A 17105-nucleotide genomic window follows, 5' to 3' on the forward strand; every position below is an offset into this window, starting at 1 on the left:
ATAACTTACTGACTGCAACAAGCTTTTAAATTAGTTCATGTGAATAGACCATATGTCTATTCACTAAATATTCAGTGAAATAATCTTCAAAGGAGAGGCAAATTCTTAGCTTTGCCTCTTTGAGGTTGTCAAAAGATTGGCTTCCTTTTCTTAATAAAAATGACCTTTGGTTGAAGAAGTTTGCATAGTATTACTGTTTATGCTTTTGCTTTCCCTCACCGGAATGAGAACCTCCAGAGAACCTCTCTTCATATTTAGCTTTGAATAAGTCTTGGCATGGAAAAATTTGCTGAACTGAACTGAAATATAAGAACTCTATTAAGGTTACATCTTAATGTTATTGCAAAATTAAAGAGAAAACTTGTCAGAATTATATATTTAATAGATTAGCATACAGAATGACTATCACATTTTCATTTCCCTCTGTCAATTCTCAGGGCCTCTTAGTTGTAAAGAAAATCTATTTTATTGTAAAGCAGATACTCTAAGACAGAAGCAGCCATCACAAGTGCGGTGGCAGAACACTTAGATAAATTGGACTTGATTTCAGTAGCACACTCCTCATTCTGCAAAGACTCTTATTCACACTGCACAATTGCTTATAAATGTGTTATTTTCTCAATCCCCAGATCCTCAATTCTTCTTTAAAACTTGCTCATAACTGATTGAGACATTTTTGTGGTTTTTCTAAGAATTGGACTGCTGTTTTTGAGACACTGTTAAATCAGAGATGTTCTAATGAATGTTGTTATTTCGTCTTATAAGAATGCCATATTAAGGCTGGGGGTGTGGCCCAAGTGGTAGTGCACTTGTTTAGCAAGCATGAGGCCCTGAGTTCAAACCCAAGTGCTGCCATAAAAAAAGAATGCCAGATTAGGCTGTGTAATGTAGCTCAGTGGTAGAGTACTTGTCTAGTGGATTCAATCCCCAGTACTGGGGGTGGTAGTGGTGGTGAGGGGAACGCCATATTAACTAGCTATTGTTTGAAGATTTTTTTACTTCCAAGCCTTGATATAATAGAATGTTAATAGTTCACTGTACCCAGTATGGCCATTAACTTTAAAGATGGAAGTCTTTCCTGTCTTCCAGTTCTATCCCTCTTTGAGGCCAAATCCAAACCCACTACATTTTCATAGTATGTAATAATATGGCTTCTTTACTAGTGTACTGTGGCATGGTGCTAGGTCAGGAATCCTTCACCTCTGGAGGCATGGCTTAAGCGGAAGAGCACTTGCTTTCCTAGCACAAGGCCCTGAATTTAGCCCCAGGAACCCTTCACTCAATTTACTGCTAACGTGTGAAAACTTTTGGTATAACTGAGACTATAAAGTGGGCAGTAATGCCTATCAGATTCTTTTTTTTTTTTTTTTTTTTTTTTTGGAGGGATGGGGTTTGAACTCAGGGCCTCACACTTGCTAGGCAGGTGTTCTTACTGCTTGAGCCGCCCCACCAGCCCACCTGTTAGATTCCTATTCATTGAGCTCAGATAGTTCTGGGTGTGGTATGGAATTACCACTGATAATAGAAGTTTAGTTTAAAGATAAGTTGGAGCCAGAAAAGATTTGTGTTTGATATATGTGACAACTTTTCAGTAGTACATGTAAGAGTGCATGGTCAGGCCTGGCATTGGTGGCTCATGCCTATAATCCTAGCTACTCGGCTGGTTTGAGGCCAGCCCAGGGCAAATAGTTCTTGAGACCCTATCTTGAAAATAACCAACACAAAATAGTGTTGCTTAAGTGGTAGAGCACCTGCCTAGCAAGCACCCTGAGGCCCTGAGTTCAAACCCCAGTCTGCAAAAAAAAAAAAAAAAAAAAAGTGCAGGGTCATGACAGCAGAAAATGTCTCAGAAGTGATGTGTAACCAAGAGTGATCATGATCATGTAACTGAGGAAGAAGTTTAATGTTTTCACATGTGCTGCTCCAAATTCTGCTCAGAAGTGGACGCAACAAAACCATAGGAAATCACTACTGAAGGCTTTCAAAAATGGATCATAGGAATCCATTCAGGGTCTTTGAAATGCTTGTAATTACCGAAGATTTCATAGATGTTTCAGAAACAGTGTCCTGTGTTTACTAAGAAAAAGTAAAATATCTTTGGACTTTGGATAAATATAATTCTGTTTGCTCATAGGCATAGGATTAAAACTTTAAATGGAATAAAAAAAAGCTTCATAGTCCAAAATACTATAGGCTACAAAGTTATTAATCACAAAAATTGGATATAAATGCCCAAAGTAAAACTTAACTTTATTTTCCTTTCTCCTTTTATTTTATTATTTAAAGCTTAACTTTTAACATTGTATTTTATGCTTTTTGCTTCCTGAGGATTACATTATGCCCTTGGTTATGGATCTGCAAACTGGTATAATTTGGATATATTGTGTGCATATTAGATTAACTGTATTAGGTTAAATAGGATTTAGGCTTATTTTATCATGAGTGCAACTGTACCGTGTAATTTCCTTGAGGATTTTTTTTTTTTTTCGTGGCACGTGTGTTTGACCTCAGGGCCTTGAATTTGCCAGACAAGTGCTCTATCACTTGAGCCACTCTCTCAGCCTTTTTTGCTTTTAAGTTCTTTTTCAGATAGGGTCCTGTGCTTTGTGCCCTGTCTAGTCTTGGTCCATAATTCTCCTACCAGTGCTTCCAATGTAGCTGGGATTAGAGGCCTATACCACCATGCCCTGCTTGTTGGTGGAGATGGGGGTCTCATTTAACTTGCTGATTTGCCTGGGCTGGCCTTGAACCACCATTCTTCTGACCTCTAATTCTTGAACAACTGGAATAACAGACATGTACCGTGTGCATTGCTGTTTTGATTAAAAGAAATTTAATTATAAACAAAACCTTTATAAGATTTAGTAATTGTTTTTCAAATATTCATACTTATTTTCCATTAACCCAAAAGCTTTTTTGTGTATGTGTGTGTGTGTTAGTATAAGTAATTAATTAATTAATTAATTAATTAAAAATTTTTATTATTCATATGTGCATACAATGCATGGGTCATTTCTTCCCCCCTGCCTCCACCCCCTCCCCTACCACCCACTCTGCCCCCTCCCTCTACCCCCCACCCCCTTGATACCCGGCAGAAACTATTTTGCCCTTACCTGTAATTTTGTTGAAGAGAGAGTATAAGCAATAATAGGAAGGAACAAGGGTTTTTGCTAGTTGAGATAAGGATAGCTATACAGGGAGTTGACCCGCATTAATTTCCTGTGCATGGGTGTTACCTTCTAGGTTAATTCTTTTTGATCTAACCTTTTCTCTAGTTCCTGGTCCCCTTCTCCTATTGGCCTCAGTTGCTTTTAAGGTATCTGCTTTAGTTTCTCTGCGTTGAGGGTAACAGATGCTAGCTAATTTTTTAGGTGTCTTACCTTTCCTCGTATCTTCCTTGTGTGCTCTCACTTTTATCTTGTGGTCAAAGTCCAGTCCCCTTGCTGTGTTTGCCCTTGATCTAATGTCCGCATATGAGGGAGAACATATGATTTTTGGACTTTAACCCAAAAGGTTTCAAACTTCAAGAGTTTCTCTTGCCCTATAGTTGTTTATTGATGGACTATGATTTAATTTCAGGCCTGTGGCAACACTGTATGGCAGAGGGATTGGCAATGATGGCAATACTAGCTTACATTTATTAAGCAGTTTCTATTTGCCAAACATTTTTGTAAATGCATAGCATGTGTTATATCCTGTGATCTTCAAAGCAAGCTAGGAACTCATTTTACAGATCAAGACACCACTGAGGTCCAAATATGTTACAAAACTTCTGCAGCAGTCACATAGCTGAGAGTGGTAAATCCACAATTTGAACCTAGGAGTCTGATTCCAGAGCCAGAACTCTCCTTTTTCCTTAAATGTTTAGGAGATTTTTTTTTTAAATTCTTTCTAAGATATTTAAAGCCATGATGATTGTCTTAAATAATTACTAAGCTTTCCCATGAGGGTTGGGGTAGACCGTGAATGATGAGGCTGAGCCTGTAGGAATTTTACAAGTATGTTTGTGGGAATGGCCTGGAAGCAAACCCTGGCATTGATCACCACTACCAAATGGATCCTAGCACCTGTCTTCCTGAGCACGTGATATGCCATCTATACAGTGAGGGGTTAATCAGTGTGGGCAGGCACCAGGGTAGCTCAGGTTGGCTCCCTGGGGAGGGAGGGAGGGAGCCCCCATCAGAGCCAGACTCTTAATCCCTGTGTTTTCTGGGCTTTATGTCTGATTTTGTTGGTGAGTAGCTCTCTGAAATTTAACTCTGTAGCCTCAGTTTCTTCAGCTGTAAATTGAAAAATTGTACTAGAGCTCTCAGGCCACTTCTAACATTGTAAAAATTCTGTCCCTTGACTTATATAATGTGATGTTTTTAAATCTTCAGATAACTGTCTATTTATAATCTCTTGACTCTTTATGGTGTAAAGGTTAAGCCATTTTCCAAAGTCCAGCTATTAATGGGTGATGGAGCAGAATCTATAATCAAAATCTTCTTTTGGACTTCTTGCTTTTGCTTGTTACTTCAAGATTTCTTACCAATTAATACTTTTGTGGTACTGGGGTTTGTACTCAGGGCTTACACCTTGAGCCACTCCACCAGCCCTTTTTTGTACTGAGTTTTTTCAAGATAAATTCTCATGAACTATTTCCCCAAGCTGGCTTTGAACTGTGATCTTCCTGATCTCTGCCTTCTGAGTAGCTAGCATTACAAATGTGAGCCACCAGCACCCAGCTACCAATTAATACTTGATTTTAATTGATTTTTAAAATTTTCTACTTGTATCTATTTAAGTGTGATATGCTTCAGTGAGAAATAATAATGTTTTCATTTTCTCAAAAATTTTTTTCTTTACTGATAAAATAAATTTTAGAAATATTTAGAAATGGTAGGGGGGGGCTTCTAAGGGGGAAGAGATGACTCAAACAGTGTATGCACATATGAATAAATGAATAAACAATAAAAAAATTTAGAAATGAAAGAGCCCATCCCATGAGCAGCTATAAATAGATTGATATTCTCTTTATTAAAAAATACACATACATGCTGTTTTTTAGGACATTCTGCTCCTTTTAAAGTTTTTAAACTTTTTATTTTGAAATGTAGGACATTGTAAAGATGTACAGAGATATCAAAAACCAGGAAATTGGCATTGGTTCAATGTATATATAGTTCTGTGTCATTTTATCATGAATAAATTTGTGTAATCATCGGTCCAATCAAAGTACAGACTATTCCATCATTTCAAAGATCTCCCTGTGTTATCCCTTTGCAGTTACCCCCTACCCTCCAGCATATACCATCTCTGTCTCTAACCTCTGGCAACCACTAATTCTATTTCATTTGTATAATTTTGTCAGTTTGAGAATATTACATAAACGGAATCATACAATATGTGACCCCCCCCCACTTTTTTTTTTTTTTTTTGGCAGTACTGGGGTTTGAACTCAGGGCCTCATGCTTGCTAGACAGGTACTCTACCACTTGAGCCATTCTGCCAGCCCTGTTTTGTGTTGGGTATTTCGGGATAAGGTCTCCTGAACTGTTTGCGTGGGGCTGGCTTTGAACCTTGATCCTCCTGATTTGTGCCTCCTAAGTAGCTAGGATTTGCCCAGCATATGTGACTTTTTGAGGTTGTCTTTTCCCCTCAGCATAATGTCCTTGAGACTCATCCCAGTTACTGTGTTTATCAGTCATTTATTCATTTTTTTTTCTTTTATTATTCATATGTGCATACAAGGCTTGGGTCATTTCTCCCCCCTGCCCCCACCCCCTCCCTTACCACCCACTCCTCCCCCTCCCTCTCCCCCCGATCCCCTCAATACCCAGCAGATACTATTTTGCCCTTATTTCTAATTTTGTTGTAGAGAGAGTATAAGCAATAATAGGAAGGAACAAGGGTTATTGCTGGTTGAGATAAAGATAGCTATACAGGGCATTGACTCACATTGATTTCCTGTGCATGGGTGTTACCTTCTAGGTTAATTCTTTTTGATCTAACCTTTTCTCTAGTTCCTGTTCCCCTTTTCCTATTGGCCTCAGTTGCTTTTAAGGTATCTGCTTTAGTTTCTCTGTGTTAAGGGCAACAAATGGTAGCTAATTTTTTAGGTGTCTTACCTATCCTCACCTCTCCCTTGTGTGCTCTCGCTTTTATCATGTGCTCATAGTCCAATCCCATTGTTGTGTTTGCCCTTGATCTAATGTCCACATATGAGGGAGAACATACGATTTTTGGTTTTTTGGGCCAGGCTAACCTCACTGAGAATGATGTTCTCCAATTCCATCCGTTTACCAGCGAATGATAACATTTCGTTCTTCTTCATGGCTGCATAAAATTCCATTGTGTATAGATACCACATTTTCTTAATCCATTCGTCAGTGGTGGGGCATCTTGGGTGTTTCCATAACTTGGCTATTGTGAATAGTGCCGCAATAAACATGGGTTTGCAGGTGCCTCTGTAGTAACCTGTGTCACAGTCTTTTGGGTATATCCCCAAGAGTGGTATTACTGGATCAAATGGTAGATCGATGTCTAGCTTTTTAAGTAGCCTCCAAATTTTTTTCCAGAGTGGTTGTACTAGTTTACATTCCCACCAACAGTGTAAGAGGGTTCCTTTTTCCCTGCATCCTCGCCAACACCTGTTGTTGGTGGTGTTGCTGATGATGGCTATTCTAAGTTTATTCATTTTTATTGCTGGGTAATACTCCATGGTGAGTGTACCACAGTTTAACAATTCACATATTGTAGGATCTTTTTTTTAAAACACATTTCAACTCTTACAAGTAGGACTGGAGGTGTATCTCAAGTTGTTGAGTTCTTGCTTAGCAAGCATAAAGCCCTGAGTTCAAACACCAGTACCACCAAAAAAAAAAAAAACATCCAAAAATCAAAAAATCTACTATAAGTACTGCTGCTGCTACTTTTGCATGTGTGTGGGTGGGTTTCTTAGTGATAAGGTCTCACAAACTATTTTCCTGGGCTTCTTCGAACCACAATCCTCCTGATCTTTGCCTCCTGATCTGTGCCGCCTGAGTAGCTAGAATTAAAGGTATGAGCCACCAGTGCCTGGCTTTTTTGTTTTGTTTTGTGAAAATTCAGTATTTAAACAAATTGCCAAACTATATTCCAGCATGGCTGTAGAATTGTACATTCCCACTCTATGGGTGAGAGATCCAGTTTCTCTGCATTCTTGACAGCATTTTGTATTGTCACAGTTTATTTTAGCTCTTTTAATAGCTATGTAGTAATACCTCATCATAGTCCTCTTTTTCTTCCTTTTTTCCCTTCTTTTGAGACAGTGTCTTGCTGTGTAGCTCAGACTGGTATAGTCAATCCCTTTGCCTCAGCCTCTTGAGTGCTAGGATTATAGACGTGCCACCTCACTTAGCTTTGTTATAGTCTTTATTTGCATTTCCCTAATAGCTTGTGATATTGAACATCTATTTAAAGGCTTATTTGCTGTTCATACATCCTTTTTGTTGACATGCCTCTTCATGACTTTTGCCCATTTTCTAATTAGATTTTATTTGATTGTTTAATTTTAAGAGTTCTTTATACATTATAGGTATTAGTCTTTTCTCAGCTATATGGTTTACAAATATGGGATGTATTTTCCCTGAGTTTGTGCTTTGTTTTTGTGTTCTCTTCACAAGGTCTTTCTTATAAAGTGAAAGGTTTTAATTTTGTGACGTCTTATTTATCCAGTTGTGTGTGTGTGTGTGTGTGTGAGTACTTTTAAGTGTCATGTCTAGGAAGTCATTGCTCTAGGTCTTGAAGGTTTTCTCTTATGTTATTATCTAAAACTTTTATAGTTTTATACTTTACATTTAAATCTGTGATCTGTTTTTGAATTAAGTTTTGCATAAGGTTTAAGGTTTGGTAAAGTTCATTCCTCTTTCCTTTCTTTTGTTTATGAATATCCAGTTGCTTTAGCACTATTTTTCAACTATCCACCCTTAAATTGCACTTTTGTCAAAAATCAGTTGGCCATTTTAGTGTGGGGTTACCTCTGGTTTTTCTATTCTGTTCACTTTTTAAAATTATGTTATAGCTTGGATATGAAGTATCCCCTCAGAGGCTCATATGTTGATGGTTTGGTCCCCAGCTGGTGGTGCTATTGAGAAGTAATTATATCATGAGTACACTAACTTCATCAGTGGATTAATCCATTGCTGAGTTTATAGCTGAAGGGACTATTAGGTATCAGTGCCTTATTGGAGGAAGTAGGTGGAGGCCGGGTGCTTTGAAGGACAAATCTGGTTCCCTGCCCTTTCTTGTTTGTCTCTCTCTGCCTCCTATCTGTTGTGAAGTGAGCCTGTTTTTCATCACATGTCCCCTCCCTGATGTTCTGCATCACCACATAGGCCCAGAAGCAGTGGAACCCCATGATGGACTGAAACCTATGAAACCATGAGTTTAATAACTCCCTTAAGTTCATTGTGTTGGGTACGTTGTCACAGTAACAGAAAGCTTAGTAACACAGAGTGACTATAAGTGGTTTTATATTTTTAATTCCCTTTTTCATATGCTCATTGTTAATGTATAGGAATACAATATATGTTTTTTCTTTATAGTTTTCTATAGGGATCACCTCCTTAGTGATTTTCCACTGTGCTAGCTGGGAAGGAAAGGAGCCATTGCTCCCTTATGGGGAGGTTGGAGGAATGGAGGGGATGGGGGCTTATGGATGACATCTTTACTACTGAGTGGTAGTATTAGTCCTAACTCTCTACCAGGCCTCCTGTGGCAGCACCTCAGCAAGGAGAGAAAGGGGTGCCTCATCAGTACTAGGTGGGCTAAAGTCCAGGCTCCCCATATCCTCTCCTCTGATACCATGGTGGTGGTGGGAAGGCAGTCCTGGCTCTCTACCTGGCTTTGTTTGCTACTACCTGGTATAAAGAAAAAAAGTATAGCTTGGTTTCAGCCTGACAGGGTTAAAAACTAGGCTTTCCACTTGACCTTTGCTGGTGGGGGTGGGGATAAAAATGGAGCCATGTTTTTATTCTGTGGTGTTTGGCTGGAGTAGAGTGGTGATTGTCTGGAAGGTTTTTGTCTTGCTAGGCTGCCTTTTTTCAGGTCCTTTGGCTAGAGATAAGAGGCTTTTCTTGGAGCTCTTTTTGTCTGTACCTGGGTTTTCTGGGTTGCTGGTTTTTTATTACCCAATCTGATATATATGTGGGGAAACAAATTAATAAACAACTAAAAATGCCCAAGAGAATTCACTATTATTTGTTCCTCAAGTCCCAAAGTGCAGTCAGTGTACTTTCCTATCTTTCAGAATTGTCTTAAGTTTTATGTTTATTTTATATAAAATCTCCACGGAGTAATAGGGAAAAGTTTCTCTACTCCATGTTCCTACTAACAGAAAAATGCCTTTTTTTTTTTTTGTGGTATTGGGTCTTGAACTCAGGGCCTGTGCTTGCTGGATAGGTACTCTACCACTTGAGCTACTCTTCCAGTCTTTTTTTATTTTTTAAATGAACCATCAGAAAGTTAACAGTGCAAAAGCATATGCATAGTGAAAATTACTCGAAGGTTGTTCTCCCTCTTTCTGTTCCTCTACATTTTAGAAGCAGTTTCCATCAGTCATGTGCCAGTACTTTTCATTCTGGCTTCAACCTTCTTGATCTGTTTTATACTCTTCTGACAATTATTCTTTCTAAAACACTGTAACTGTGTTATTCTCTTGCTCAGAAATCTCTTGTGGTTCTTCTGTTCTCTAGTTTGACAGTTAATGGTTTCTGTGATCAGGCCCCAATTTATACTTTCTCCTCTTTATCCTGATACTCCCTTTTGAATACTAATGGTCCTCTATTGTTTCCTACCTTTATACACTTTTGCTTATGCAATTTCCTTAGTGTATTTTTATTTCTCCAACTCTATCTACATTGTTTCATCTTTACTTTGAGGCTCAGCTCAAATATTTCTAAGAACTGTTATCTTGCTCTGTTCTCACAAACTTTTTCCAACTCCTTAATTTTTCCAGTTTTTTTAATAAGTTACATAAATACCACTTTAATAGTGTTGTTTCGAGGATTGCGTGAACTAATTATGTAAAGATCTAGCAACTAGAATTCCTTTTCCTTTTTAAAAAATAACTCTGTAACATCCCTTTTTAGAGGGATATGTAAATCCATTGAGGACAGGATCTGTTTTGGATTCATCTAGTACATGCCTCATTGCCTACTGCAATATTTTTCACGTAGTATGTGCACAGTAAATATTTAGTAGGTAAATAAAGATTACATATGAAGACATCTTAAAACTGTCTGTATCCCTAGTTCTCAGTTTCTAGCACTCTAAAAAGCAGGCACTTAGTATATGCAAAATTGTGACTGAAGAATGCAATATGTGTGACTCAAAAAGTTATCATTATTAGGCAGTCTCATTGTTATGAGAAAGATGTGATCCCTTCTATTTCTCTTAGTTCTTATGTGGGATCTTTGGCTGCATGGAGAACACAACTAATCCAAGAGCTGATTAACAGTAGTAAAGCATGAAAGTTTTATTACCTTTACATGTCCCCAAGGATTGTCACAAGCTTGAAGTCTGAAGAAGTGACCAAAACATAATGATTTTATATTTTTTTAGAGGAAGAACAATAAATTCTAATTTGGAGGCTACTTAAAAAGCTAAACATTGATCTACCATATGATCCAGCAATACCACTCTTGGGGATATACCCAAAAGAATGTGACACAGGTTTCTCCAGAGGCACCTGCACACCCATGTTTATTGCAGCACTAGTCACAATAGCCAAGTTATGGAAACAGCCAAGATGCCCCACTACTGACGAATGGATTAAGCAAATGTGGTATTTATACACAATGAAATTTTATGCAGCCATGAAGAAGAATGAAGTGTTATCATTCGCTGGTAAATGGATGGAATTGGAGAACATCATTCTGAGTGAGGTTAGCCTGGCCCAAAAGACCAAAAATTATATGTTCTCCCTCATATGTGGACATTAGATCAAGGGCAAACACAACAAGGGTTTGGGCTTTGATCCCATGATAAAACGAGAGTACACAAGGGAGGTATGAGGATAGGTAAGACACCCAAAAAACTAGATAGCATTTGTTGCCCTCAATGCAGAGAAACTAAAGCAGCTACTTTAAAGCAACTGAGGCCAATAGGAGAAGGGGACCAGGAACTAGAGAAAAGGTTAGTTCAAGAAGAATTAACTTAGAAGGTAAAACACATGTACAGGAAATCAATGCGAGTCAACTCCCTGTATAGCTATCCTTATCTCAACTAGCAAAAACCCTTGTTCCTTCCTATTATTGCTTATACTCTCTGTTCAACAAAATTAGAGATAAAGGCAAAATAGTTTCTGCCAGGTAACGAGGGGGAAGGGGGAGAGAGGGAGGGGGCGAGGAGGGTAAGGGAGGGGGTGGGGAAAGGGGGGAGAAATGACCCAAACATTGTATGCACATATGAATAAAATAAAAATTAAAAAAAAATTCATGAAGGAATGATCAGACAAAGGGATGTGTGGACTAAGGTAGTAAATTCTAGAACTGTTACTAAGATATATATGGGGGAGTGGAAGCTAGTGGAAAATCAGGGTCAGTTCAGAGTTTGTTTACTCAGGTTCTTTGAATGCCCATTACCATTTTTGATGATCAAGACTATTTTCCAACCTTGGAAGGTAAGGACATCCCTCTCACAAGAATCTTTGTGGCTTGCTGCATGTAGAAAAAGAAAAAAAAAAAAAGAAGAAGAAGAAAAAAAAAGATACTACAGTTCTTCAAGTGTTTTCAATTTGAAAAATAATATACTAATATTTTTGAAATGGCACATCTTTAACTCCTTCAATTCTATTCATGTAAAATATGAAAACAGACATGATACATGCTTTTGTGGTAAAACTATTTAAAAATATTACAAAGATGAGTTTGTGGTTATTAGGTGGAGAGAAGGACTTCTTTTTTATTGTGCTGGGAGAAGGTATGTTGTGGCATTTATAAAAGTTCTCACAATATATCAAATATATCATACTTGAATTCACCCCCTCCACCACTGAAAAGGATATTACTGATTAGGAGTTGTGCACAGCGATGCTGGGCTGGTAACCTGGTGGTAGTTACAAAGCTTGAGGGAAGTGAATAGGTGCAAGCCTGACATGGAAAGATTTGCTTTTTTATTTCACTGTTTATATTGAGTTATTAATGCATGCATATGGCTGGTTTTGGTATCTAAGTAGTTAGCACAAGTTTCAGACAAACACTGAAGAGAGTATATATATATATATATATATATATATATATACTTATCTGCAAAAAAGTCTCTTAACAAAAGAAGTCCTATTTTCCTTCTTCCTTCATGTTTCCTTTCTGGAGGAAATTTCTTTTTCTTTTTTTTTTTCCTGGTGCTGAGGACCAAACCCAGGGCCCTGTGCATCCTGTGCATGCTGGACAAGTGCTCTGTCACTGACCACATCCCCAGCGGTATTTCCTTTTGCGTTACTAATCACCTAAAAAGCATCTGGCTCTTGTTTCCAGAGTGCTTTTTTCAAGATAATTTATTTTATCCTCTTTCATCTTCTTTAATGTTAAAATGTTCAGTCTCATTTGACATCTTCTGATTTGAATTTGTTATCTATGGTAGAGAAACAAATTTTATAGTCTTACAGATAATAAGAAATGATTTATTTATATAACCTTAGGTATATAGTAAGTAAAGGTTAAAGCCATTTAATGTTTTAAGAAACACTGCTAAAACCATTAGAGGGTTACATAAATCCTTATTGTTGGAGATGTGTGTTTAGTTGTGATCTTAACTCTCAGACATCACAGGGTAGTAGTTAAGAGTAAATAAACAACTAGGCAAATCCAGAATGTAGATTATTCTACAGAAGAATTGTACCAAACTTAACCCTTGCTGCTGTCCCTGCCCCTCACCAAGAGATGGGGAACTGTTTTGTATTAAAGGAGACTAAAAAGATGGGATAATTCAATATGATTCATGAACCTAAGTTAAATCCTAATTTGGGAAGGAAAACAGATGTAAAAGGCCCATATGGGTGATACTGTGGTTAACTTTCTTTGGTATGGTTATAGTTTTTGTGCACTTATAGAAAATAGGGTTTTTTTTCTTTCTTTTTTGACAAGATCTCACTATATAGACTGGCCAGCCTGGCCCAAGCTGGCCTCAAATTTGTAGTCCTCTTGCCTCTGCCTCCCAAGTGCTTGGGATTACATATGTGTGCCACCAGCCTTCCAGAAGTTGGCCTTATTATAATATGCATGCTGAAGTATTTATGATGAATACTTCAGATGAAGTATGTCTTCATCTTAAATGATTCAGCTGTGTTATGTGTACGTGCACGTGTGTGTATAAACCAAATGTGGCAAAATGTTCAAACCCTGAATTTGAATCCTGGCATTGCCAATTTCAAGTAGGACCTTGGTCACTTTACTTACAATTTCTGACCCATTATTGTTTCATCTGTAGTAATGTCTAACTTGTAAGACTGTTGTGAGTATTGAATAAGATCATAGGATGATACAGGTAGTCTCAGACGGAATAGTAGTCTCAGTGTGAACATCAACAAATATGACTGCTGCTGCTGTTATTACTATTCTGTATTCATCTTGTTGTCTGATGCTTGGAAGACTCAAGAATGAAAAACACAAAACAGAAGACCAGGCAAGGAGAGCTCTCCAAGCTACTAAGGAAGATGAGCAGAAATAAGAATAATAACATTATTATTATTATTAAATGAGATCACATATGTGCTTAACCTTGCACACTGTCTAACTTGTAGTAGATGTTCATAAATGTTAGTTTTTGTTATTCCTCTTTCCTTCCTCATTTTACAAATATGAAGATTTTTTTTTGTCATTTTTTAAAATATAACATTTATTGCTTAGATGGTTTGATACAGAACAGCTTTCTTTTCATTCTGAATTTGGAAGTTCTATACAACTCTGAATACAAAGAGGAACAAAAAGTACCAAAACCGAACTTGTGTTTCTCTGTTCATGTGGCATAAACCAGTTTTGTACATAACATGTAGCACCAGTTTTTAAGTTCCCTTTAGAAAAATATGAATTCTGCACATTTATTGTTGTTTTCTGTTTAATGCATGGGCTGAAATCACTGGGATCAACTTCCTTCTTGAAGAGAGGAGAGGAAAGAGACGAAGGTGGGACGAATTTGTCTGAAGCTGGCATCTGACTCTTGGGAGCTTCCCTGGAGCTGTTTGGAAAACAGCCCGAGAGGGTTTCTGTTTTGTTTCACAGCCAGTCGTTTAATGTAGTGATTGACTCTCAGCATTGTGTCCATTAACAAAGAGAAAAAATAAAAAGAAAAAACTTGCACCTCAAAAAACTTTTCAGAAGATCCACATATATATATATAAATACATATATATGTATATATATATATATATATATATATATATATATATATATATATATATATATATATACTTTTTTTTTTGTAAAAGCCCTGAGAGAAGGAGAAAGAGAATCAAACAAAATGTCAAATATGAAGCTATTGAGGTGCTAAGTTTAGATTATTTTTAAGTCACCTGGAGTTTGAAATTAAACTTCAAGAATTTTAAATTCAGTGCTCTCTCCACTACATCATGCTGCTATGCCTTGGAGCTAAAGAAATCAAAGCTTCTAAATCCTACCAAGGATTTATACTTTTTAAAAAAAGTATTATAGAATTTTAAAAACATTCTTAGCATATTTTAAAGACTTCTTTATTTCTTTATTCTTGTAATGATCAGAAATTTATATAAATTTAATCGGTTGTTTATAACCAAAATTCTGTTTTCTGGACTTTATATTTTTGTATTATATATGGTACTCTACACTTTTAATTATTTGGAATGTACTTTTATTTACTTGTCAGTATTAAGGTTTGAACTCAGGGTCTTGCACTTGCTAGTACTTGAGCCATACCTTAGCCTTTTTAGCTTTAGTTTCTTTTTTTTTTTTTTGGTGGGACTAGGGTTTGAACTCAGGGCTTTCCATTTGCAAAGGAGGTGCTATATTGCTCTAGCCACACCTCCAGTCCATTTTTACTCTGGTTATTTTTTGGAGTTGGGGTCTAGAGAACTGTCTGCCCAGGCTGGCCTTGAACCGCAGTTCTCCTGTTCTCAGCCTCCCAACTACCTAGGATTATAAGCATGAGCCACTGGCGCCTGGTGCTTTAGTTTATTTTTCAGATAGGGTTTCACTTTTGTCCTGTGCTGGCCTCTAACCAAGATCCTCCTACTTAGGCCTCCCATTTAGCTGGGAGTGTAAAGGTATACCACCGCATTTGGCTTGTTTTTGAGATAGGTCTTACTAACCTTTTTGCCTATGCTTGATCTGTGATCCTCCTTTGTTTGCCTCCCATGTAACAGGGATTGTAGGTATGTGCCACCATACCCAGCCTGATGTACTTTTAAAAATATAAAATCACCTATAATTTTTCTTCTTATTTCATATCAGCAGCCAATCCTAGAGTGTGTTTTTCTTTTCAGGCAGTTCTGTGTATATGCTTAAGCTATATTCACGTGTATTATGTAAATAATATAGGAAAGACAGAAACATGAAATCAATATATAATGGATGAAATAAAATACGTGCAAAGATACCTTAAAGACTAAAGTTATCCTTGCTAGAGGGAGAACAGAACAATTAGATTGGAAGATCTTATACAGTACCTAGCAACCTTCACTATGCATTCAAAACACTTAGATTGCTTTCTTATGGTTTAGTTATTTTAATTCAGTTGTCTTGGGGTAAAGCATGAACATCACCATGGGTACATTTTTATTATTTATTTGGGGGCACTCAGGGCCTCAAACTTGCTAGGCAGGTGCTCTACTACTTGAGCCACTCAGCCAGCCCTTTTTTGTGATGGGTTTTTTCGAGATAGGGTCTTTTGAACTGTTTGCCTGGGGCTGGCTTGGAACCATGATCCTCCTGATCTCTGCTGCCAAAGTGGCTAGACTTATAGGCATGATCTACTGGCACCCCGTTCCAAGTATGTTTTTAAATTTCAGTTTATTCTAATTTGTAGGCAGGGTTGATACCACTGTATTTACATTGTTTTCTGGAGCTTAAACAAAGGAGGGGTTAAAGAGAATTGGTTTTTTATATTCTTCCCTGCCTGAGAGACAAATTGAGACAGAGAGACACTGACTGAAACAGAGATGCCAACAACCTTTTCTAGGCAGTACTTGCTGTGTTGTTACTGACAGATTACCTATGTTAGGTTTCCTAAGAGTATGGATTAGATTTACTTAAGATGATCTGCTTTTCTTTCCTCTTAATTACTCTACACATAGCATTCTGATTATTAGTTTTCTAAATACTTCAAAATTATAAGACACTAGAGTATGTAGAATTAGTACTATAGTTTATTCATCATCACCTTGTGATTTTGCTCTTAGTTTCTCTTGGTTTAGTCAACTCTTTGACAAGATCAAGTTTTGAACCTATGACTCCTGGTGAATTTATGAAATTTGTGACCCTTTGTTATCTCTTGGCTGTTGGCTTTTTCTTTTGAGATAGGCACTCATTATATAGCCTAAGTTGGCCTTAAACTCATGATCTTTCTGCCTTAGCCTCCCAAATGCTGGAATTAATGACGTGTGCTACCACTCCTGGAAACATTGTACATTTATTGGTATAAAATTGTTTGATGGCGCTGGGTATGGTAGTACATGTCTGTAATCCCAGCTACTCAGGAGATAGAAATTGAAAGGATTGTGGTTTGGTGCCAGCCCAGGCAAAAAGTTAGTGAGACTCCATTTCAATCAACAAACTGCATGTAGTGATATACAGCTGTAATACCAGTTACTGGGAGGCATAGGTAGGAGGATTGCAGTCTGAGGTCAGCCCCAGGCAAAACACTAGACCCTAGCAAGCATGAGACTGAGTTTAAATCCCAGTACTCTCCCCCATCAGCCCCCATATACAATAAGACTTGTCTGAAATGGGCTGGGGAATGCAGCTCAGGGGTAGAGCACTTGCTTACCATGTGAAAGGCCCTGGTTCCATCCCCAGCACCAAGGTAATAACAAAACCAATTATCTGAAACACTGAACAACTTATCTTAAAGTGTGTGTGTGTGTGTGTGTGTGTGTGTGTGTGTGTGTGTGTTAC

The 17105-nt window shown here is 37.6% G+C and overlaps 1 protein-coding gene and 1 long non-coding RNA gene across 4 annotated transcripts in view; one reads left to right on the forward strand and one right to left on the reverse strand.

Annotated features, from left to right (window-relative positions):
- The window catches only part of Samd8 (sterile alpha motif domain containing 8), a 58606-nt gene that overhangs the window by 1898 nt on the left and 39603 nt on the right, over positions 1-17105 (forward strand). Inside the window, exon 1 of one of the 3 annotated variants that reach the window (XM_074079220.1) lies at positions 14120-14143. The exons of the other annotated variants lie outside the window; for them this stretch is intronic. The gene's annotated coding sequence lies outside the window, so the exon portion shown is untranslated. Of the gene's footprint in view, positions 1-14119; positions 14144-17105 lie in introns of those variants that run through there. 3 annotated transcript variants of the gene reach the window in all.
- The window catches only part of LOC141424819 (uncharacterized), a 60827-nt gene continuing 55904 nt past the window's right edge, over positions 12183-17105 (reverse strand). The window contains exon 4 of the long non-coding RNA XR_012449752.1: positions 12183-12594. This is a non-coding gene — a long non-coding RNA (uncharacterized lncRNA). The remainder of the gene's footprint in view (positions 12595-17105) is intronic.

Source organism: Castor canadensis, chromosome 7, assembly GCF_047511655.1.
Source record: "Castor canadensis chromosome 7, mCasCan1.hap1v2, whole genome shotgun sequence".
Lineage (NCBI taxonomy): Eukaryota > Metazoa > Chordata > Mammalia > Rodentia > Castoridae > Castor > Castor canadensis.